A 26,902-nucleotide genomic window follows, 5' to 3' on the forward strand; every position below is an offset into this window, starting at 1 on the left:
ATCAAAGAAAGGAGTGGGTCCCTCCAGGAGATATGCCAAAGCCGAGAGTCAAACCGGATCTTAATCTAAAGAAAATCATGATATGTGTTTGGTGTGCCTGGGAGGGCATGGTGTACTGGAAAATGCTCGATTGCTTAGCTACAACACGTTTAGCAGGAGCTCCTTTGAAACAGCTGCCTGCTTTTGTAAATATTTTCCATGCAAGATATACACTTTCAGGTTGGCTATTACCTGTGGAGAGGGGCAACCTTTATCAGAGAAAACGTTTCACTACATCCTTCCAGCTGCGTAGATCGCACTCAGTATGTGTTTCCAGTATGTCACGCACAACCACTCCCAAACCACTGCCCGCCTGAATATCCAACTAATATTTAACTTTCCCTTAACTCTTTACATCAACCGAATTACAAGGAAGAAATAATTTTCCAAATACTCGAATAAATAAACAGAAAGCAACCGAGGTCGTTTACTGCTGTACAAATCAAATAACACGTATGCGCATCGCATGACCTAAACAAACCGGAAGGAAAGCCACAATAAAGAAGTGAGCAATGTAACAGCAGCAACAAAAGCAAACAAATGGCTAACAAATATGCCAAAAAAGTGGCTAACCTGCAGTAAATGCTACTTACTAAATATTTAAGCAGCTCCCGTCAAATATATGTGCTTATATAAATTTACTATACACATAAACTGTACACACACACACTCGCTCATGCAGGTGTATCGCAAGCGACTATTTACATGTGTACTTCGCATAAAGTCCCTATCGAGTTGCATATTTGTAGGGGCTTGTTTGCAAACTTTACCTTAACACTATGAAAAATAGCATAGCCGTGCAATAAAAAATAACAACAAAATGCCACAATACATTTACAACTGTAGTGAAAGGAAGAAGAAGAGTTGAGGAAAAATTGAACAATCCTTAGCAGAAAAGCTACGCATTTCTAACAAAAAAGTAGAGAAAAAGTTTGTGAAGAACAAGAAAATATTTACAAATAAAATTTATAGAAGAGTTTGCCAAGAACTTTTGGGACCGTTTTAGTCGTAGCAGAGTTAAATATAGGCAAGAATAAATTTTCAAAACAGCAGCTTAATAGTTAAGCACTTTAACGCTTATTGAAGCCAAACAGGGATAAGAGTTGCCAATGAAAACTTTATGTGAAGAGAGAAGGAAAGAGTTGGTTTAAAAATTAAACAAATTTCGATTTATTCAAAGACTTGATCTCTATTAAATTTTTACACTTTAATCATGAGTTGGAGGCCTACAGGGTTTGACAGGTTTACAAATGAATGTTGAACAACATAGCAAACTTCGGAAAATGGATTCTGGTAGAGAATACGAAAAAGTTATACATTTATCGGCAAATTGAACGTTTTCGACTGAATTTTTTTTTAAGGCAGCAAAGAGCGCATTTTGCGCACTCACATGGTAAATAGACATAGGAAACCACGTGATTGGACAACGGATTCTGGTAGAGGAGAGCAAACAGAAAAAAATACACGTGTATTGGCGATCGAATAGTTTCGGTCAGAATTCAGTTTTAAAGAGGTCAAAGTTTGACACATAGATAGATAAATTTTTTTTCTGTGCAAATTATAATAAAGGGTTGTTAAATTTCAAGGGCCGATGTTGAATGCGAACCACATCTAAACGTCAAGGACACCGTTGGACTTCTTTCTTTTTGGGTTATTTGAAAGAAAAGGTGTACGTCGATAAGGCAGCAACAAATTAAGACCTAATGATGAGATAATTCGGCACATTAACGGCACAGAACCTCAATTATGCCTCGGCGTCATCGAAAATTTGGACCATCGGATGGAGGTGTGCCGCCGAGGCCGTGGCGGCCATTTTTCCGATATTTTCTTCCATAAGTAATTGAACCTTACTAATATTATCATAATGAAGAGAAATGACAATAATTTCTTAAAAACATTGTATTTTATTCAAAATCAACACCGGCCCTTAAAACTTAACCGCCCTTTATAATAAACTCTACTCAACACAGTACCTCATGCAGACCCAATTCCCTGATTAAAATCAGGATAGAGTTGAGTCGGAGTCAGGGTATGTGCTCTTCCTCTGGCTGCAATTGGCCAAGATGTCTTAAACCTTCTCCGCGGTGTAGCGCTGCGTTCCAGGAGAAGGTGCATTGGAGTCTCCTGAGATTGGTCACAGAAACGACAAGAGTTCGTAGACCAAATCCCGATCATGTGCAGATGACTTCACAGTCTGCAGTGGCTTATGAGCATACTCAGTTTATCCGAAGGGAGGGTTATGCGTTTTTACACCTCTTTTGATTGTACCCTCCCAGTAAGAATTTCGTCTGGCGTAGCCCCATAGTTTGATGCCAGCAAACCTCCTTTAGCTCTAGCTCTTCACTCCTGAGCTTCTCCTTGATGGTGCGTTGTCTCATAGCAAGGAAGGACTCGTGTCCTATTAAAGACAAGGCCGTAACTCTCTCGGCAATGTATCCGCTATTTCGTTCCCAGTTGCACCCCTGTGTTCTGGGACCCAAATTCGAATTAGCCGAATGCAATTGTGCTTCCCTTAGTCTCTCCTATAAGACTCAACAGTTAGATGTAAATATATTGGGAAACATTTTGTGGAACATTTCAACCTTTTAATGGATAGATAATTTTTGTTTCTTTTCCCACAAGAGGCCAAAAGTAACTCCCCAATAAGGGGTTAAAATGTACGTCAGAAATATTTCTCATAAAATTCTACTATAAGTCTTTGAATACAAGAAAGCTCAGGACTCAACTTAAGCGCCAAAAATAAGTCAAAACGAAAAATGTGTATGGGTTATTTGCGTTACTGCGATAAACTCTCATTATAAGTGATAGATCAAGGTTAAAGTAATTACATTTTCTAACTTTCATTTACACTTCAATTTTCATTAAAATTAAGCACTTCCAAGATAATTAAAAAGTCTAAAAAAAAATTTTTTTTCGCAAAAAACCACTCGAATTTTTTCTCATACCAGCATTCAACGAGCTAAAAAACGGTCAGAGGAGCGGAAGACCTGCCTGTAAGACGTATCTCAAAAACGCCGACAGAGACACATAATTACAATCCAGTGCAGACATTCAAATATCTTTAAGAGTTCCACAAACTCGAAGGCGCCGATTTTATTCAGTCAATTCTTAATGAAGATAAATCTTAGTTTGCCGCGCTTGAAATCAAAAGGCAGTGGGGACCAATGCATTATACTTTTCCAACTTCCGCCAAATAATTCAAAAATACAATTTCAGCAAAAAAATAAGGCATTCCACCGTTCGGACCAAAAAAGCATAACTTTAGACGAATATTGGCTGAAGACAGACCATCACCGCGACAAGATGCTGTGAGATCATAAAAATGGGAGTTTTGGAATAAAAAGAGGGGTATGCGGACAAAGTGAGTCCGCCAGCCGCATGAAAATGCCAGACATGGCCAATACACGAAGCAATTCCTGGACTTGTTTGGATGGGGTGGACTTGATTTCGGCTGCCAGTTTATACACCTGATCTAGCGCCTTTAGATCACAGTTTTTTTTGCTTCCCTAGAGGTACACATAGGTGGAAAACAAAGGCCCACGAACGAAGTGGTAAAGGGATAGAGCAACGGACGAGCTGACTTTTTCAAGGTAGATATTAAAACATTTAACCCACGCACATAACTACCCAAATGTTATTATTGAAGTGAAACTTCTTTAGGCGCGTCGGGGGCCCCAAGGCAGATTGAAAATAGGCGAGTGAAACGGTAAGTTCGGAGCGTTACCGAAATCCGTCAAATGGGCCGGGCCAAGGAGCAGCTGCTCCTTCCCACTCTCGCCTATTCGCTCTCTCTCATTAATTTGTATATGCATGTTATGTTCCGCAATTATCTCTTTTATATACAAGTAAATAGCGTGTGGAGACTATAATAGAGGATTTTCGCTTTAAAAATTAGTTCGACACTGGTATTTGAACAAATTTCTATTGAAGAATACTTAGTTACACAACGAAATACTTCATCTGACCTTCTTCTTCTAGAAGATAAACCAGTGCAAAAATGCAAACGTCTCTAGCACACCCTGTAGCGAATAACAGCGACATGCAGGCAACCGACAATCGACAACCGACAACGGGTATTATAGATAGTCATAGCCCGTGCAAATGAGTGCTGTGTGTGAGTATCAGATAAAGCGCCGATTGAATGTGTGTAAGCGGGAAAGCCATAAGAAACTGCTGTGAAGTAAATATATGGTAGGTATGGAGGAGACGAAGCGATACAATGAGTGCGTTTGCCAAACGAGTGACGATAGTTGAAGTAGAAGGTTGTAAAATGACATTTCAACCGTTTCGGTGATCAAATCAAATTGATTAACGCGCCAAAAGTAGGCAAAAAATACCATTGGAAGTGCAAAGAAATGTCAGCGTCAAGTGCAACACTGCACCCAAGTGTCAAATTTGAAGCTAATAAGGACAAAAATAAATATTACAAATTTATGTGGAGTGATATAGAAAAAAAAAAATGAAAACCTGAATTTAACACGAGAGAGGGGGGAGAGATCTAAACCGGGGCTCCCATGCATGGAACAACCAACTTAGAAGTTTCACTTCTACCATGCGTGAGTCTGACAGGCCCTAGTTTTTTTATTTTTATTATTTATTGTTCGACTTTTTTTAAAATAAACATTACATTTAATTTTTTATCATTAACATTGGAACGTACGACAGTGACACTAGGTCGTTTGTCGGAAGAAAAAAGAAAAAAACAAAATCTTACATTTTACATATGTTACTATGGTACTATGTATTGAATTCGTTTAAAATTAATTTTCTATATTCTATTCTATTCTATTCTATTCTATTCTATTCTATTCTATTCTATTCTATTCTATTCTATTCTATTCTATTCTATTCTATTCTATTCTATTCTATTCTATTCTATTCTATTCTATTCTATTCTATATAGCACCAGTGATGAACTTAAATAAGTTATTATATCCAGAAGGGCCAATACCATTTAAAATGTCTATAATTTCATCTCGGTTTAAACTATATTTTCCAAAAAATCTTTGACGAATTTTTTTAAGTATCGGGCATTTTCCTAAGAAATGTGTGATGTCTTCTTATTCATTTAAGTTACATAAAGTGCAATTTAAATCCCTTTGGCTTCCCAAGTATATTAAATCACATCTGGCTCTCATAATCCACATAATTTTATAGATTCCTGTATTATCGTTTAAATAGCTTCTGGAGTTGTTATGGTCTAATTCCTTATATAATCGGGTGCTTTGGTGTGCCCTTTCCCATAAAGTTCGAATATTCGAATCATGAAGATTTTCTATTATTGAAATTATATTTCTATTCCACTCTCTTTTATTTGAAGTGCCTTAGTTACATGTTATATTTAACTTTTGCGCTAGATTACTAATTTCTTCAACCCAAAATATCTGTTTTTCCAAAATCTTTTTTAATAGTATATGAGGCAATCTATTATCATCATATTCAAATAACGTTTTGAATATATATTTTATATATTTTAAATGAAGCTGCAGTGTATACAAATGAAAACTTGGAACATTTGTCTCCAAGAGAATGCAATAAGATGGCGTATTACTCGGGAGATGAAGTACCCTTTCTAAAAAATAAAGTTGAATTTTGTCTACTTCTTCAAACAACGAGTTTCCCCATACCTGAGCAGCATAACTCTGAATTGCTCTAGTCACCGCTAAAAACAGTTTCCATTTTGCCGACAACTTAATTTTATTTTTACTAAGAAATGTGTGCCAGATTGCATTTATGCTATTTTTCGCTAGAACATTTCTATTTTCTATATGTTCCTTGAAACTGAGTTTTGATGTTAGCCTTACACCCAAGTAATTATATTCTTGCGTTGTTGGTATAACTTCGCCGTGAAAAAACCACTTTTCTTTTTCGGCTATTCTACCGCCTCTCCGAAAAATCATTATAGCTGACTTAGATAAGTTTACTTGCATATTCCACTTATCGCAGTATTTTTCTAAGTTGCTTATCATTTTTTGAAGAGCATTAACCTCATCTGCTAATATGACGATATCGTCAGCATATAATAGCAAACGGATATTTAACTCATCTATAAAGAGTCCCCCCTCCAAGCAGTCGTGCAGATCATTCAAGTAAAGAGCAAAGAGCAAAGGTGAAAGCAGGCACCCTTACTTTACTCCTGACGATATTTCGAATTTTTCACTCATTTCATCTCCTACTTTTACTATCGAACATGTATTTCTGCAATAACTTTCAATAAAGTTTGCCACTTTGGTGGAGATTCCTATTTCATGAAGCTTGTGTAGCAATAGTTGTCTAGGGACAGTATCAAAAGCGGCTTAAAGTCCACGCGTACACTTTTTTCTTCTCCCTAAACTTAATATGGACTATTGCTGCTAGGTTGTATATGTTATCTACAGTTGAATGTCGCTTCCTGAAACCTGCTTGAAATTCTGTTATAATATTTTTATTTTCTACCCAGCTTGTGAGTCGCTCATTTAAAATGCCCATCATTATCTTTGCAACACAATTCATGAATGAGATACCTCTATAATTGGAGCGAGAGTTCCTATCGCCTCTTTTAAAGAGCGGATATATCAGACTTGTTTCGAAACATTCAGATACTTGTCCCATATTATATAGCCTATTAAAAACGTTTGCTAACTCAACAAGAAACCGGTCATCGGCATTTTTAAAAAACTCATATGGAACCTTGTCTGAGCCTGGAGCTTTTCCACATTTCATTTTTTGTAACATCAATCTGATTTCATCTATTGAGTACCCAAATGTTTTCTTAACTAATTTTTTTTTAACACAGCTTTTTATATGGAGAAAATGCGCAAAACCTCTGGAAAAAAAATTGTATAAAAAATCAACGCAATTTTTGAATTACTTCAAAATAGAACTTTTTTGTTCCAAAATTTATTGAACTATTACACTGCGTACTTGAATTTTTTCTAGAAACTTCGATTTTATGATTGCTGCTTAACCCTTAAATACTTATTTGGCTAATCTCCAGAAGATATAAAACGTGGAACATATATTTACAGAACTTTCTAGCTCAAGTCCTTAGGCAATATACTGCTGCTTACCGCTCTTACCTGGCATACATTTTTAGGCGTTGCATATTTTCCAACTGACCAAACAAATTCAACTACCAGTGACATAAATATGAAACAAAAGAACCAAAAACACAATAACAACAACAATTATTATAACAGCAACAAGCGCTATTTATGTGCTACTAAGCTGCTAACAACAACAATAAAGAAGCATTAGCTATGTACAAGCCTGGCAGTGTCATTTGTTACGATTCGCATTGCTCATACGTCATGTTGACCCACAACTGCGGTTAACCCACCACGTTAACGGCGCTCTTAATGGGTGGTAAGCTTGTTACACTTTACAATATATACATAAGTCGAAGTAAATAACGCAAAATAAAGTACGGAAAAGAAAATAAAAGAATTTTCTGCAAGGCTGTGGATTTATCGGAATGGAAAAGCAGAAAAAAATAACACGAAATCAAAAGCTATTTCAGCAGCCAAGCGATACGAAGTAGGAAAAAATAAAATTGCAAAAGCTGAACACAAAGTCAACGCACGTCACAAGTCTGTAGCCAAAGTAAACCCGTAAAAATTCAGTAGTTCAGGCAAAATTTGTGGCTTCTACCAAACTTATTTGCAGAATTAAATGTCGACAAAGTAGCAGAAAAAGTTGCCAACCAACTTGTTGAGGTAAGCAAGCGATTGCGAAGAAAAAACTCTATGCATGAAGTGAAAAAACAGCAAAAGGCAGCGGAAGTCCTTTAAGCAACATGCAACAAATTTTGTAAATAGGCAAGTCAACGGCTTCAAATGGCTCATTACATGGGCTTAAGCCGCTGGATAAAGCAGGAGCGGGCGATCAGTAAAGAAAACAGATTTTTTTTGTTCTACTTTTATTAAGTTTCGTTAGCCGCAGGCTATTGGTTGCATGACTTAAATCCGACTGGTTAAGGATTGAAGTTGAAGTAAACTGATTTGCTTTGCTTATTAAAGAGAGCTCCATGATAGTGGATGTGTGTGTGATATTTAAGTAGCGCCTGGATACCTTTAAGCGGATTTAGGTGGTGACTTTTGGGTAAAGATGGTTTTTGGATAGAAAAACACGTAAGCAACGTAATAGGAGCAGGGTTTTTTTTTTTGGAGTATGTTAAGTTTTCTTTTACTTATACAGTGTAGATACTGGAACTAAAATAAGCTATTTGCAGTTCATCCACTATGATTATCAGAAACCAAAGAGAGATATCAAAATATTATATGTGAAAACCTAGCCGAAGAATGAAAGTTAGAAGTAAGTTTTCCTTAGTGAAAAAAGCACCGAAAGGCTTTAGCTCTGCAGTGGCCATTAGCCATCTGGCAGCATTTTCTCGTTGGCATCAGCATAAAATATCGAAGGTTTTTAACTAATTATTGTTTTTGTTGTGGTTGTTTTTGTAGTGGTTCTAAAAGCAAACTTATTTTGCTATACATTTTTGGGAAAATCTGCTAAGGCCACAGTCCTTGACCGGATATAAATTCCTGATTTCTGGTAGAGTAGAATCGACGGTGGGGGGAATATCCCATATACGAAATCGAGCACAAACTTTTTATGCAAAACAAGGGCGTGACACCTCAGCCACAAAAGTTATTAAAAACCCACAGTATTTTCTAGTCACTTAAAACTTCTATTTTGTTATGCCACAATTCAATTGGCTATACAGGTAGATACCTATGAAGTGAGACTTTCAGCTATTAGCCCATAAATGTCGCTATTAGTCTTTTTAAACCTTTCCAAATGTCTTGTCTTTTTCGACTGGCATCTGTCAACAATATTCTGTTCATTTTTTGTTACGTTTCATACGACAATGCATTTTTGTCGCTCTTAAAAATGTCGAATTTCGTGCCTTCAAACTATGAATTGCGGACATCGTTGATTTTCTGTTATCAAGTGAAGAAGAACGCTTCTCAAGCTCATCAAATGCTTATAGAAGCTTATGGTGGGCATGCTCTAAGTAGAGCACAATGCTTCAGGTGGTTTGAAAAATTGCGAAGTGGGGATTTTAGCGTGGAGAACGAGGACCGTGGCAGCCACCGAAAAAGTTTGAGGACGCCGAATTGCAAGCATTGTTGGATGAAGATGATGGTCAAACGCAAGAAATGATGGCAGAGCAGTTGGGAGTGACTCAAAAAACCATTTCCAAACGTTTGAAAAACATGGGCAGGATTTTAAAGGTCGGAAGATGAGTGCCGCATGGACTGACAATGTGACAATGCACCGCCATATCGAATAAGGGCGACCCGGGAATTGGTGGAGACGTACGATTGGGAACCGCTTGTGCATGCGGCAGACTTGGCGCCTTCCGATTATCATTTGTTTGCATCGATGGGCCACGCACTTTCCGAGCAGCCCTTCAATTCTCACGAAGAAGCCAAAAAATGGCTCGATGATTGGTTTGCGGCCAAAGACGGCCAATTTTTTTGGCGCGGCATCCACAAATTGCCTGAGAGATGGGAAAAATGTGTCGCTGGCGATGGCTATAGTTTTGATGATTAAATTTGTAACCATTTTTTGTTAATAAGCATTTGAAATTGAAAAAAAGTCTCATTTCATAGATATCTACCGGTAAACTGCATACCCAAGAAAACCCTAGAGATTTTGCTAAAAAAGTGGAAAGTTTTGCAGGAATTCTGAAAAATTTTGCAAATTTTTTGAAGAGTTTGAAACTTAGCGTAATGCGCTTGTTGGTATTTGTTTTAGTACGAATTATATAATAAAATATTTTATTTGTAATATTAGATCGGGCTGTATATGATAAGAAATAGTAAGGGTACAAATTCAGGTTGATAAAAGCAAGAACATCAATTATTTTTTTGTGAAAAATTGCGCCAACGCTGTCGCCTGCTGATCTTTGGCTTTTATTTATTTTATCAAATTTTTGTTTGTTTATAAATTAAAATCTTGAAGCTTTTCTATTATATTTATTTGAAGTATTGAATTTTTTCATTAAGATAAGAAAATGATATCAATCGAATAGCCGCCACCAGAACTGATATATATACGGCGCCGAACAAATATTTTTCAAAACTCATACCAGAACTTCTGGCGTTAGGTCCTGACATTCTGAATGGATATCCGCTTAAAGCACTTCAAACGCCAGGGCTTATTGATTTAGATTCACGCGTTCAAAAACTCTATTTTAACTACTACTTAACTGGTTTTGTGTTTTTGGCATACTTAGAAAGCGAACGTTTCCTTCTTATTGGGTAAACATTTCAAGGAAATTTAAGGAAAACTTAGGGAGATATACCGAGAGAACTTTACTGCAAGAATTTAGTAAGGGCAACATTGAGCTAGGGAGACTTTAAGTACATTTTACGAGCTTTTCTGAGGAAACGGAGTTTTGGTTTTTTTGTATTTTTAGTGGTGAAATGGTTGAAGTACCACTCTGTCACTCTCCAAGTAGCACTAAAGTACGGTGTTGAAACCATTATGAGACCTCCAACAGGCAGATATCTACAGCCAGCCAGAGCTGTTGATATAATGGAGAAGATTGATGGGGTTTAGGTTGGCGCTTTGCCACAGGCTGTCGAAAAATGGAGCACCGAGTGATCTTAATCGTCTAGCTGCCAAACCCGGACATTTAAAGAGAAAGTGCTCAAGAGTCTCCTTCTCTGAAAGGCATAAAATTGCCTTAAATTTGTGTAAAAATTTCAAACCAGAGGAAAACTTACAGAGATATAGAACTCCGACTGAAAGAATTTAGGCTTTAGGCTCACCAACTTTAATCAATTTTTTTTTTAAGAAGTCTAGAGTAGTTAAATCGGCCTCATCGCTCTTAATGGTTTTCGTTGAGAAAAGTTGACTTCCTCGTGGTAACAGTTCAGGACGGCTTGAGCGTAAGTTTCACGCGTTTTTCAGGCAACAGCTCAAAATGTATGCACCCTCGACATTTTTTAAAGAAATATCATCAAGTATTTTAGTAAAAGTCTCTGTAAAAACCGATGAATTGATACCCAACTGTGTTGCACGAGGTACTCTGCAACATCTTCAGCCATAGCTGCAATATTCTTGGCAGAATTACTGCTGCGAGGCCGGCCTGGCCTGAGAACATCTCTATTCATTCCGTGCTCTTCAAAGCGGGCGCCTAAAGGCCATAGTATTTGCTTAGTTCTGTGTCAGATTTCAAGCTGCGCCAACACCACCTACGAATTATTTCAAAAAACGTTCGCAATAATTATTCTTGTGCTCCTGATGGGCATAGCAATTCATATCTACTTGACGCGTATTTTGTGTATATTTATTTCACAAATATCAGAGCAGAATTGACTAGTAGTCGCTAGTGACTTGGCACTTATTTGGTGAGCTAATTTAGTTCTGCACTGCGCCACGAAAACGCAAACAAATGAAAACTCAGTGGTATTGAGCCTCTTGGAGTAAAAAGAGACCTACGCCGGCCTGAGTCACAGGCTTTTTGTTTGCTCTTTCGAATTATGCCACATTTTGGGGCAAAATAAGTCAAGACACCTTGAAGATGAGCTTGCCAAAATTTTCCTAATAGTGGCTCCAGCGTCTTTCACAAACCAGTAATGACTGCGAAGGCCATGCGGAGCTACTCTTAGAAAAATAGCCGAGGGCCAGATTGATGATAAGTTAGTCAACGAAACCTTTCCTGATGGACTCAAACAATAATAGATTCGCAGCTCTCTCAACTCTTTAGCGATCAATTCAAAGATGGTATACGGCGTCAAGCTGCAGTACACCTAACTCTCATGGAAGGGGCATAATTTTGAAAGAGGAAGCACTCCGATAGCAAAGCTGTTTCCTACAACAGCTCAAACGAAATATAAAAAAATAATTTTTCTCCCTGCCAACCTATACGAACAACTGAATATATTTTTCTATTGTAATGAAAATGTTGCTTTTCTCCGAAAACACACCATAGAAACCATAATTTAAGGCTCAATTTTGCATTTCATACACAAACGCAAGCCCAACATGTGCATATACATATGTGTGTAGATATGTATGTATATTAAAACTTAGTGTTTGCGCATATTTATGTGACACTTTTATAGGGTGTAATTTTCGGCACATCATTTTGGTTAAGTTATGAAAATCAGAAACACCTTCAAATGTAAAATTAAAATCTGAAAAGACTGAAAATATGTACACAATCCATTAAATGTGTAAGGATCCTTAAAGAATTTGCACACAGCCAGCAAAGAATGTTAATATTTTTATCAATTGTTTGTGCGTGTATATCTCGCCTGTATTTGCCTAACCAAACACTATCAAACTCTTATGTAGCTCTGTGTCAGGCTGCTTCTCTTATGTGTACACGCATACAGTACTGGAAAAAATTAAAGAACCCACTCAATACGTTATAAAGCAAATTTAGTTATAAAATTGCTCAAGAACTATTGAGTAGATTTCGAAAACCATCAATAAGATTTGTGTAATGGACTATGAATAAGTTCGTGCGGTTTTTTTTCGAAATTTGAAACTTTATTGACGTAAAATGGTTACAAATTTAATATTCAAAATATTGTCCATCGCTTACTACTACTTTTTCCCATCTTTCTGGCAATTCACGGATTCCCTTTGTGAAAAATTCGGTCGGTTTTGCCGCAATCCACGAATCGATCCATTTTTTGACTTCATCGTAATTACGGAAGTGCTGGTCAGCCAGGCCATGTTGCATCGATCGGAAGAGATAGTAATCGGATGGCGCAAGGTCTGGACTATACGGCGGGTGGGGTAGGACATCCCATTTGAGCGTTTCTAAGTATGTTTTGACCACTTGTGCAACATGTGGCCGAGCATTGTCATGTTGCAAAATAACTTTGTCGTGTCTATCGGCGTATTGCGGCCGTTTTTCTCGCAGTGCTCGGCTCAAACGCATCAATTGTCGTCGGTAGACAGCCCCCGTAATCGTTTCATTCGGTTTCAGTAGCTCATAATACACAACACCCAGCTGGTCCCACCAGATACACAGCATAACCTTCAGGCCATGAATATTCTGCGCCGACGTCGATGTTGAAGCATGGCCAGGGTATCCATACGTTGCCCGACGTTTTGGATTGTCGTAATGGACCCACTTTTCATCGCCAGTCACAATTCGATGCAAAAAACCCTTTCTTTTGTGCCGTTGAAGCAGTTGTTCGCATGCCATAAAACGGCGTTCAACGTCTCTTGGCTTCAATTCATACGGCACCCAATGGCCTACCTTTCGGATCATTCCCATGGCTTTTAAACGTTTGGAAATGGTTGATTGATCAACTCCCAAAGTTTTTGCAACCTCTTCTTGCGTTTGAGCCGGATCTTGATCGAGCAATTCCTCCAATTCGGTATCCATGAACTTTGGCGGCGCACCCTCGCGTTCTTCGTCTTCCAAGCCAAAATCACCACTTTTAAAGCGTGCAAACCACTTCTGGCACGTTCGCTCAGATAGAGCATGCTCACCATAAACTTCCACCAAGATACGATGACTTTCGGCTGCTTTTTTCTTCATATTAAAATAATGAAGAAGAATTCCCCGCAAAAACACATTATTTGGCACGAAATTCGACATTTTCAAGTGTGGTAAAAATATTGTTGTTTACGCTTCAAATAAAAAACTTATACTGACGTTTGTGCCTTACGACAGTAGCTCTCCAATGAATGTTTGGAAATGTGGATCGATGGAATAATAATCAAGTTACGCCATCTGTTGTAAAACCGCACGAACTTATAAATAGACCTATTAATTTTTATTATTCTACTATTTGACATTTTTCGACGATTCCGACAATATGAGTGTATATATTAATCAAAAATCTTATACTTAAGTAATCGAAAAAGATTCGAAAAAGTTTTTCAATATACATTTTTCAATTCGGATAAAAAGACAAAGTAACGAATGTATCCAACTTCACTCATATAAACAAGTTTTTTCACGTCATTCTTTTCGTGTCAAAATTTCATGAGCTAAAATTTGCTGCCTAAAGTCAAAATTTCTAATTATGGCGGAATTAATTGAATGCAAAAAATCATTTCTTTTGCACATTAACGGATATTTGTACTACAAACACTCAGGTAGAATAGGAGAAACTGCGTATTGGAATTGCCGAAGAAAACCTGAGTGTAATGCTAGAGTGACAACATACGGAGGACCACACAATATCAGAGTTCTGAAGGGACTTGATGAATCGAAACACATCCTTCATGCACCAAACCCCGAAGAAGTCGAAGCGTTAAGAGTCATTAATAGGATCAAACGTAAAGCTACAGAAAATCCTGAAGCTCCTCCAGCTCAAATATTACGAACTGAATTGCGAAACGTTTCACCAGGTAAAAACAAAAAAACGAAATTGCATTCGATTCATAATTACAAAATATGATAACTCTCTCTTTTAGCTGTATTAGCGGAAATGCCAAACAGAATTAATTCCCGAAAAAGTCTTAGTCGTGAAAGATTAAAAGATTTTCCCTCGAACCCGCGAACGCTGAGAGAATTGCAGGATATTCCAGGCTTTTATCAAAATTCATTGAATGGAGATAAATTTCTAATTTACGACTCCTATGAAAATGACGAAGACTCAGAATTTGGGAGAATACTCGTGTTCGCGACGCCTGAAAATTTAAGGCAATTATTCAGGAGCATATTGTGGTTTGCCGACGGAACATTTAAAACTGCGCCAAGTATATTTTTCCAAGTTTTCGCAATTCTCGGAGCAGTTACACAACCGGATTCAAGAGGAAAACCACAAACTATTGGTTTACCTTTTGTCTACGCATTATTAGAAAACAAAGAGCAGAAAGTATACGAAAAAGTATTATCGGTTGTTTTGCAAGAGGCAGAACGTCTAGGTATCGATATTTCTCTTCCGATTAAAGTGATGACAGATTTTGAGTTGGCTATCATCAATGCTGTAAAAATCGTAATGGGCGAAGACAAGGCACGCTGCTGTTTTTTCCACCTCTGTCAAAACATGTACCGCCATATCCAAAGTGAAGGACTTCAGAAAATGTATTGCGATCCTGAAGATCGATCGGTCAAAGTAGCCACTCATATGATATGTGCCCTTGCTTTCGTCCCACATCAAAACATCGCCCGAGAATTCGAAACCTTAAAAAATGAAATACCGGAGGAAATGCGACCAATTTCAAAATACTTTGACGCTACGTACGTCCGAGGAAAACCTGCAAAAGGCCGACGTAAACAGGTGCATCCTCGCTATGCTCGAGATTTGTGGTGTCAATATGATGCAGTCATTCAACAAACTGCGAGAACGAATAATATATCCGAAGGATGGCACAACAGGCTTCAAGTTGTTATAGGGAAAGATCACCCCAGCTTCTACATTTTTCTTTCCGAGTTGCAGAAAGAGCAATCGGACACAGAAATAATGATGCGACAATTGCAATCAGGACAGCAAGTTAAGAAAAATAAATATTCCAAGAGGTTGAAACATGAACAGAGAATATTTAACATTGTTTCGAAATATCACGAATATGTTGATAACAATGATATTGTCACATACTTGAAAACTCTAGGATACTATATTCGCATGTGATTGTATACATACAAATTCATAAATAAACTGAAATCTTGTTTCAAATAATAAAAAATGTACTCGCCCATTCATTGCAAATGTATATGCGATATTTTACAGACGAACGATATTTTGGGAAAAATATTTTATGGGAAAATTTATTGGGAAATTTTTAGTTTGGGAAAAATGGCATTGGGAAAATTATTTTTTGGGAAAAAAAAATTTGGGAAAAAATATTTTATGGGAAAATTTATTGGGAAATTTTTATTTTGGGAAAAATGGCATTGGGAAAATTATTTTTTGGGAAAAAAAAATTTGGGAAAAAATTTTTTTGGGAAAGTGATTTTGGGAAAATTGTACCCCAACCATTCGATTCCTTTTGACATTAAAAAAAATATTAGTTTTTTTTATTTTTTTAGGCTGAAATATGTTAAAAGAAATTGTTTGGAAAAAGATTAAGCAAACTTCTTCGTTAGTGATGGATAGCTCCAAGGATTCAAGAAGGGGTACGGTATTCGTCTTCTTAAAATATCAGGTGAAAAACTGTCTTCGCTACCTCAGCTAGTGGATCCGTTTAAAGAAAAACTTAAAGCTAAAATGGCCAAATTGGAGTTGTGCAACAATCAGTTATATAATGCTGATGAGTCGGGGTTATTCTGGAGACTTTTGCCAGAGAAAACGTACGTGTCAAGTTTGGAGAAGAGAGCCCCAGGGGTAAAGTCCGAGAAGCAGCGAATCACGTTTTTCTGCTGTTCAAATGCCACTGGACTCCACAAGCTTAGGGTTTTGGTAATTGGAAAGGCGAAGAGTCCATGCTACTTTAAAAACTTTCAGTGTCCCACCGACTATAAAAGCTCGAAATCCGCCTGGATGACGTCGGCTGTTTTCAAGCTATGGTTTCATGAGTCATTTGTTCCACAGGTGAATATTCCTTTTAAGTTGTGTCCGATTTTTAACGTTAACTAGTTGGTGTTAAGGTTACATCGTTTTTAAAGGAGAAAGCCTTACCAATTAAAGCTCTCCTCCTAATCGACAACGCTCCTTCTCACCCAAATGAAACTGAACTGACAACGGAGAATGGGCAAATTTCGGCAATGCTTATGATACCAATCGTTACTCCCCTCATTCAACCGATAAATCAGAATGCAATAAAAATCACTTAGTTGCATTACAGAAACAGCCTTCTAGCTTCAATAGTCTGATTTGCTCGAGTCGTTGAAAAAAATTACGAGGGCGGGCCAATAAGTCCGTGACTTTTTGTATTTCTGACCTCTTTACTGAAAAAGAAATACTGCTGCTGTCAACAGGCATCTCTCATTTGACTCCTGTCAAAATTTGAACGTGCTGCGTCAGTTAATTTGTGTTTTACAGCTACCTTTATCAGACTACCCAGTAATTAGAGGAGAAAATGGAAAAAACTGAATTTCGTGTGCTTATTAAGCATTATTTTTTGCGAAAAAAAACCATTACCGAGAGCAAAGATAAGCTTGATAAATACTATAGGGACTCTGCACCATCGATTTCAATGGTAAAAGAGTGGTTTACTGAATTTCGTTGTGGCCGTACAAGCACTGAAGATGCCGAACGTCCTGGACGCCTAGTTGAGGTCTCTACACCCGAAACAATTGAAAAAATTCACGATGTGGTGTTGTCCGAACGAAGATTGAAAGTGCGAGAGATTGTGGAAGCCGTAGGGATCGCGCATGGTTCAGTGGTTTCAATTTTGAATGATCACTTGGGCATGAGAAAGCTTTCCGCAAGATGAGTGCCGCGTTTGCTCACAGTCGACCACAAACGCAATCGTATTGTTTAATCGCAATATGGAGGAGTTTTTGCGCCGTTTTGTAACCGTGGACGAAACATGGATCCATCACCACACACCAGAGACCAAACAACAGTCGAAACAGTGGGTTTCTAAGGGTGAATCGGCGCCAAAGAAGGCCAAGGTGGGTTTGTCAGCCAATAAAGTTATGGCGACTGTTTTTGGGATGCACGCGGGATAATCCACATTGACTACCTTCAAAAGGGAACAACAATTAATGGGGAATATTATGCCAACTTATTAGACCGATTCAATAACGATTTGAAAAAAAAACCGACCTCATTTGGCCAAGAAAAAGTTCTTTTCCACCAAGACAATGCAAGGGTGCACACTTGTGCAGTTGCCATGGCAAAAATCCATGAATTGAGCTATGAATTGTTCCCTCATCCGCCCTATTCTCCAGATTTGGTTCCGAGTGACTACTTCTTGTTCCCAAACCTGAAGAAATGGCTTGGTGGAAAAACATTTGACTCCAATGATGATGTCATCTCGCAAACAAACGCCTAATTTGAGGAAGGGATAAAAAAATTGGAGAAGCGTTGGACAAAGTATATAGAACTCAAAGGAGACTACGTTGAAAAATAAAATGATTTATTTATCAAAAAGTCTATGTTTTATTCCAAAAGTCACGGACTTATTGATCCGCCCTCGTAACTTAAAAACAGCTATAAATCTTTTGGACGCGGTTTGACTTCATGTTGGTGAAGCAACATTAGCTAAGTGCTGGAACAGTATTTTAAATTTTGTGGTAAACAATGATGATCCCGAAGATAATGTTCCGTTGGTCGTTTTAAAAGAAAAATTGGTAGCTAATCTTCGCATCTTGATGAGCAGTACCGTCGATCTCCTTAGTAGTTTAAATCCTGAGGTTCGTTCGTGTTCGCAGATATGCTCAAAGATATGAATGTGGGTTATTGGAAAAAACTTTTTTTATTAAAAATTGCAGATTGAATTCACGTTACCACCCATTCATGAATGGAACGAAGATATCGAGGAAGGCAGTGCAGATGACGATCATCAACAAGAGGACGAATCCGATAATGACAGGGTATCAGAGCTACTGGAGAAAATTAAGCCCACTGAAGCAGTTGAAATTTTCAACAAAGGCGTTAATATGAGCTGGGGGCTAATTTAATATTTTTTTTTTTTTTTTTTTTTTTTGAAAAATTATTAGATTTTACACTGTTTGGAAAAAAAATTAATTCTGTTTTTTTTAGTCTTAAAATTAAAAAAAAATTTATAATTTTGAGATTTATTCAAATCGTTTAAAGTGAAATGTCTTTGGCCGCTTTAACGCTTAGAAAAATTATTTTTGGAGTTTTTTAGGCCTTTTAATCAAAAATCGTTTGGAAAAAAAATTTTTTTTTTCTCCAAAATCTTAGAATGCTGTCATTTTCATATTTATTCAATGCTTTTAAGACTGAAAAATTCTTTAGGCTTTTTTTACCCTAAATATACTTCTTAAAAATTGTTTTTTTGGAAAATTCTCATCATTAAAAACGGCATTTGATAATTTTGAGATTTATTCTATACCTTTCAAAGTACAATGGCTTCGGTGGTCTTGATTCAGATTTCTTTCAGTTTTTAAATTTTTTAGGCTGCAATGAACTTTTGAAAAAAAAATATTGGGAGAAAAATAAAAAAAATGTTCTTTAAATTCTAAATTTTTAACATAAAAATAACAAATTTTTCGTTTAATTTTTTACGCTAATATTAAAAAATTGGTTTTTTTTTTTGGAGAATAAACAAAAAAATTTTTGAAAAGAAATATTTTTTTTTTAATTCTCACAATTTTGAAAAAAAAATCATAATTTTTCCATCCGTTTCAAGTAAAATGTTTTCGGCTCTTTTCGATATTTCAAAGATAATAATTTGAAAATTCATTTTTTTAGTCTGTAACACATTAAAAAAAAACATTGTTTCATTAAAAAACATTTTTAGAATAATTAATAATTTTGAGATTTCTTCAAAGCTTTCAAAGTGAAATGCCTTCGGTTATTTTTAACACTGAGAAAAATAAATAAATATAAACTAAAAAATGTTGTACACTTCACCATATTTAAAAAAAAATTTTTTTTAATCTCAACTTCAAACTCTCGGCCGCTCTTCTGTCTCGTGTAAACTGGCAATAATGCATAAAACAGATGAAGTGAAGCCAAATATCTCCCAACTTGGAGTTCCAACGGCACTGGCACTTAACACTTCGAATACTGCATCCTTTTTAGAAAGCGGAGCTGTAAAGATCGCACAGCTCAGCGCTTTATTGCCTCCGTTACTCGCCCTCACCCATGCACTAAGGTGCATAAATTTGCCGCAAACCACCACTTTGGATTTTGGCATCGTCCGAAAGATGAAAGGTATGACAAGAGACGTAGAAATCGGATTTTAGTGCTCGATTGTTTACTCAGTATAAAGCAGTACTTTTGGGCTAGAGAGATATTTCAGTGCATGTCAACGAGCGCATTGGCTTCTTCGACGATCATGAAAGATACGTCACCTGGGCTTCTTGCACCTGTACACCCAGTCCCTTCGCTTATTTATCCGTTTAGGAATGATGGAACTAAATGCGTGGTTTTGAGGCTGCCGCAAGCAAGTGTCCAAATATTTTACTCTTTCCTATACATAATATTTAAGTTTGACAGTGGTTTGAGCTCGTTTCGTCTTCAGAATAGAACGAAATTCATTTTTTTTTTTTTCTGTCAGAAATATCATAAACTACTACCCCCTTTCCATTTTACGAATTAGTTCAATTTCTTGACCACATAAACACCAAATTTTCCTGTAAAGAAAAAAATCAATTCCTTCTGATTTGCTGTGTTAATTTGCTGGCAAAATAATTCGTACCATTCATTTAGACTAAAACTGTAGTTATATGTATATAAACATTTATTTATATGTACATCCCAAAAGTATCAAACGCGTATATTTTCCTCATATGCAAATTTTTCCAAACAATACACAAAAATAAATTCCCACTAAAAGAAAATAACAAAATGGCTATGAAGGCATGCGAAGAATAACTCAGATGAATTCCCGTACACTTGTACGATTTTATCGCAATTCTTATGCAAATATGCCAACTCATATCAACAGGAAGAAAATACGAGACAGTAAAATGCAACAGCCCCTAAATATTTTTACACAGATCTGTTCACGTATTTTAGAGAAATTCTTTGTGCTTTTTTTTCCTTATTTATTGCATACACGCATTATTGTTGGTCGGCATGTAACAACAACAATAGGAAGAGAGCGGAAATGTAAAACGGTTGTTGTAGTAATGTTGTGGTAGAGTACCTAAGTATGTGTGTATGTATAGATGAAAAAGCATTACTCAAACCTCTTTCGTTGTTGTTATGTTGCTCCCTGTAAAACTTGTTGTAATGCTGAATATTTATTCAAATATTACTTGTACGAGTAGCGATAGTGTGGAGCAACACAAAACCAAGAGAGCACGCACTTACCAACAAGTAAATAACAAATAAATCAAAAGCACACCTACGCATACAAAATGTGCATTTATTTACAGGCAAACGAAAAATAGTTGAGAGGATTTTGATTTCTTTACAAGAGTTCACATGCCTTTTAGAGGATACCATTATTACTATTTTTATTTTTCTGGTAGATGCAAGGAGGAAATACCACAAAAATATCAAAAAAAAAATAACATCAACTGAGTCAAAAACGAAAAATTATTTACAAATAAAATGGATAACAAAACTAGCCAAATAAATTATAATGAGAGTAACTAGCCACATAAATTAAAAAAAAATGTAATTAATCTCGTGGGCAAATCTGGTACGGAAATCAAGTAAAATATAATAAGATCGAATCAAATAAATTGCAATAAAATAATATAAGTAACAAAGTATAAAAAACACTAAAGTAAAATTAAATAAAGTAAAATAAACTAAGCTAACGTAAAACACCACCGTTCCGTCTTGGAACTGAGAGCTCCAAACAGTGAGGCGTGGGCCATCAAGACTAATCTTGCTAAGGATACCGTCATGTTCAGAGAAACTGCAAGAAGCTAATTCAGGAGCCGAAAAGGGCTTCTTTTAAGGAATTCTCCAGCGGTATTAAATGTCTGGGTGACACGGCGAAATTGGTTAGGATCCTGAAAAGGGATCCAACCGCAAACCTGGAGACATTTAGGAAATCTGATGGCTCCTTCACGGAGAAGCAAAGTGAGACACGCAGCTTCCTGATGGATTCTGACTTTCCAGCTAATCAGATAATCATTGGCCCTTAACGAAAGAGGCTGTTGTCAGAGCTTCTACATCTTCTCGGCGTGACTGGTACGTTGCCAGATCTGTGGTGAATGAAGCCGCCATTCGATTTGGTATATATCCTGCCATGCTGAAGGAAGACACAGAGTCCGCTATTGCAGCCCTGAAGAAAATCTTTTCTGCATGCCTGATACTGGATTATATACTTCGCTCGTGGATCGCCTTCATCCTTAAGGTTGGGGGAGATGTCTACACCAGTCCCAAAAGCTTTAGACCCATCAGCATGTCCTATTTCATGCTGAAAAGCCTCGAACGGCTAGTGGAGTTGCATATGCGTCAGAGGTCGCTGAAGGTTCACCCACTGTCTCCATTTCAGCATGCCTATCAAAGTGGAAACCCCTGCGAGTCGGCACTGCAAAACCTTGTTGATAGGGTAGAGCTGGCCATCGACAGGAGGGACTACGCTATGGGCATCTTTTTAGACATAGCCCCCTGATAATGCCACTTTCGACAGTATTTGTAGCTCTACTAGTAGGCACGGCGTAGACCGGGTGCTAGTAAACTGGATTCGTTCGATGTAGGACCAAAGAATCGTCTCAGTGCGAGCAGAGGAAGATCTGCTGGTGTCATCCGGAGTTAATAGAGGCTGCCCCCAAGGCGGTGTGCTGTCTCCATTGCTCTAGTGCATGGTAATCGATCCTCTACTCCCCACCTTAAGCGACTCGGGTGTCTACGCACAAGCATATGCGGACGATGTTGCTTGTTTGGTAACAGTGCAGAAAACTTTGGATCTGATTGACACTTAGTGCTGTGCGAATGAGCTATCGGCAAATCCTGCCAAAACTGGTATTGTCCTCTTCACCAGAAGGAGGAAGTTTGATGGACTCGTTCTGCCTAAGCTAAAAGGAGTCACAATCCAGCTATCCAAGGAAATTAAATATCTTGGAGTAATCCTCGATAGTAAGCTAGGAGAGACCTTGAAGGCCATCTGCAGGCTGAAACACAATGAGAACTGATACGGCCCCTGTCCGGCATTGCAAAACAGAGAAAACTCGGACTTCGATCCAACCATTCTATCCATGCCCCTTGATTCCATGCCATCAATAGTCGTACTTGAAAAGAGATACAGTGTGCTGATGCGAAAGGCTCAATTGTGGTCAAATGGGCCCAGTTTTCGCATTTACACGGATGGCTCCAGGACCGAGCACGGCACAGCGGGACAAAACTGCATTTTACTCTTGGAATGCATACATCTGTTTCAAGCGGAGGTGTATACGGTTCAAGAAGCGATGAACTTTGTTGAGGAAAACAGAGGTGTGTTCTGCAGCGATAGACCCAACCACATCTGAGGTAGTCGAGTCCTGTAAATCCAGGCTGAACTATGTCGGTAGACGTAATAGCTTGAGCTAACATGGATCAAGGGACCCTGGGTATCGTGGGTAACGAAACCTCTGACTCCTTAGCTATGATGGGCTCTGAAGTTAACTTCTTCTGCAGCCATCAAAGCCACGGTTACCAAACGGGTTACAACAACCCACAAGCGAACTTGGTAAGCTGAAAGATGGACTAAGCAGATGGACTAAACTGATGTTACCTATCATGTCCGGTCGACTGTCGCAAATCTTCCTGTATTAAGCAGAAGGGAGTGCAGACAGCTGGTTGGACTGATGACGGGCCACTTTCTGTGGGCGAAGCACATGGAAAAGGTAGGCATCTCAGACAGTGTACTCTGTCCAGCTTGTGAAGAGGAGGATGAGGCGACGAACCACTTTCTGTGCGTCTGCCCCGCCTTCGCTCCAATCAGGTTTGAGGTCTTTGCCACTGATGTGTTAAGAAGCAACTCCCTTGGGTCCTTGGGACCACAAGATCTACTCAGATTTCTTGGAAGGTCGGGTAAATTTAAAGAAAATTAAAAAAGAAAGCGCGTCCAGTACAATGGACTTAGTTGTGTCGGAGTGCAGTACTTGCTACTTGTCCCGACAAAAAAACAAAACAAAGCGTTTTCAAAGCGTATATTCCATAACCGCATTATTGAAAAAGAAAACTTTGTGCCACTTTCGGCTTCTCTGGGTGATGGTCATGAATTTTGTCGCGCTTTTCCTTTTGAACAAAATGAGGCGATCTAAAATTTCATTTATTTATATTACTATACCTAAACTCTTTGAAAAGCTAGTTTATGATTTGATTTTCTTCCAAATTTCAAATCTCATATCGCCTAATCAGCACGGCTTTGTTAAGAGTAGATCTACTGTTACGAATTTAGGGTTATTTACAAATTATGTCTTAAACCAATTCGAAACAGGCCAACAATGCGATGTCATATTCACCGATTTTTTGAAAGCGTTTGATCGAGTCAGCCATAGTATCCTACTTAAAAAGCTGGGTTCATTTGGTCTTCATCCTAGCTTACTCAAGTGGCTTGCATCTTATCTAACAGATAGAACTCAATTCGTTGGTATAAATAACATAAAATCTGATGCCATCAAAGTTACCTCAGGCGTACCTCAAGGTAGCCATCTTGGGCCACTATTGTTCTTAATGTTTGTTAATGACATTCCAGACGTTTTCGAGACATCACGTTGTCTGATGTATGCAGATGACCTCAAAATTTACAGTCGGGTAGAGAACGTAACTGACTGCATAAGACTTCAGGAAGACTTAGCCAGATTGGAAGCTTGGTGTGATGATAACTCCTTATCTCTTAATGCTGGTAAATGCCAGCACATGTCATTCAGTAGACGAAAAGTTCCGATTGATTTCGATTACAAGTTGCGCACTACCACCCTCACAAAAATTTACGAAAAAAAAGACTTGGGGGTCATATTTACATCGAAAATGTCGTTTTCCAAACATATAGACTTTATGATTGCCAAGTCTAGATCTATGCTTGGATTTGTAATAAGGAATTCAAGGGAGTTCCAGGATATCTCTACGCTGAAAAATTTGTATTTTTCTCTTGTGAGATCAAACCTCGAATATTGCAGCATCATTTTGGATCCATTCTATAAGGGTTCATCCTTAAGAATTGAGAAGGTTCAAAAACGTTTCACTCGATTTGCTATTCATTCACTTCGTTGGCCTTGCAGTTTGCCTGCATATAAAAGTAGATGTATTTTGTTAGCATTGCCAACTTTAGAAATGCGGAGAAAAACTTCATCGGTAATGTTTATAAGAGACATAGTTACGAATCATATCAAATGTCACTTCTTGCTGGAGCTAATACTCTTTAATTGTCCCACTCGTAACCTAAGACTCAACAATATGTTCCATTTACCTTATCACAAGACCAATTTTAGCGAAATGAACCGCTTGCACGTTGTATAAGACAGTCTAACCAATTATGCAAACATTTGGATATATTCTCTAACTCACGAGAGACTTTCAAATCAAGACTTAATCTGGAGATACACTTTTTGAATTGTGACTAATGTATCTCAAAGTATTGTTATTATATATTATATTTAAGCTTTAATATTAATATCTATTTAAGTTATACTTTAATTGATGAATAAATAAATAAATAATGAATATTTTTTTTTATTACATTTTTTTTTGTTAATCCCCTGATTCGTCTTTTCGTCTCTATTTCATTTATTTGTTCATTATTATTTCTGTTATTTCCTTTCATATTCCTCTTCTCCTCTGCAGTTATGCCTCGCCTTTAAGTTTCAGTCTTTCTGCTATTATTATATTTATTTTACCCCCTTCAAACTTGTTTTAATATTTAATTTTCTTGCTATTTCCAAATAGTGCCCGTCACTGCCTCTGCTGTCGTTTGTTTTCTATGCAATGCATTTCTTTCATTACTTTTGTTAGATTTTCAATATTTACTTTTATTTGCATACAAAATAGAAATTTTTGTTTACATTTGACTTTTAATTTGGTTTATCGGTTGCAATACGAATATTTGGTCACTCGACCAGCCAATTTATTCGTCATATTTCGTATATTAACTACAAATTTTGTTGGTTTTTGGCAAATATTTGATGTGTGTATGCATTCTCGGATTGTTTTAAATTAAATCAATACATTTTATTAAAAAGAATAAACGTGAATGGTCAACAAAAGCAGCAGCGGCAATCTAATACTCGTTTAATTTGGATTTATTTGATTACGGATTTTATGATGAAATCAACACCGGCAGAAGAAAAATTCACAAAAACTTTTTAATGGTAAATATACGGGAATCGGGTGTTTTTTAAGGCATTAGATTTAGTCAGAATTTTGAAAAAATTAGATTTTTTTTACATTTTCTTAAAGTATAATATCTCAAAAATATTGAGTAAAAATTTGAAGTGAATCCGAAAAATACTTTTCGAGCTATTCAACAATTAATAAACGGCGCTCAGGCGCTCCGGAGCTCAATAGCAAAACTTTGAATGTGTTTTTCTTAAAACTATGTTCTTGAGCTGGTGATCACTGTAACTTAAAAACCGCTTGGTAGATTTCAATAAAATTTAGACTATTTTTGAAAACCATAAAAACTCGTGCCTGATCGAAGGATGTTTTTTTTTTTTAATTTTTTTTTCCTCGAAAATCTGAAAAATATTTCCTGAGGCCGCCACATTGTTAATTTCGAAAAAAAACAGGCTTCGATCAAGCATAAGATTATCAATAAATGAAACTGTTTTCGTTTGTGCAATTGATTTTAGATGAATCTCCAAGGTCTTTTGATCATTTCCGCAGACTTTTGGAGAAACGGGCTCCACCCAAACATAGATAACTTTTACAATTATACATTTTTTTGCTTCAAGATTTGGCTGAAGCTAAAGACTTAACATAGCCCTATAAAAATTAATCCAGAGGCGTTAAATCGCATGAACGAGGGGCCAAATTTTCTAAAGAGAAAGTTGTCAAACTGATTAAATCGATAGCTAAGCGCGCAAGGCAAGTTACACCATTTTGTTGGAACAAAATGTCATCGATGTTTAGCTGATTAATTTTGGGAAACCCAAATTCAGTCAGTATTGCTCAAGAGCACTAGCCATTCACGGTAACGGCAACACTTTCCTCGTTTCGAAAGACAAAAGGACCGATGATGACGCCAGTGCGCTATGAACTGCGCGAGCAGATATATATATTTTTTTTTTTCAAAGTTAATTTCCACAATTTCAAACGAAATTTCGTCAAACGATCCTTGCTGACTTTCCAAACTTTACTGAATAGAAATGTGGACGCAGTTTACGATTCTCAGCTGTCCAACCTTTGTTATCGATATCAATGGATCTAATGCAGCTAAAAAAACGCACGACACATGTATATACACAGCTCGATGTACATTGAAAATCTGTTATAATTAT

The sequence above is a fragment of the Anastrepha ludens genome, chromosome 4 (genome assembly GCF_028408465.1).
Source record: "Anastrepha ludens isolate Willacy chromosome 4, idAnaLude1.1, whole genome shotgun sequence".
NCBI lineage: Eukaryota > Metazoa > Arthropoda > Insecta > Diptera > Tephritidae > Anastrepha > Anastrepha ludens.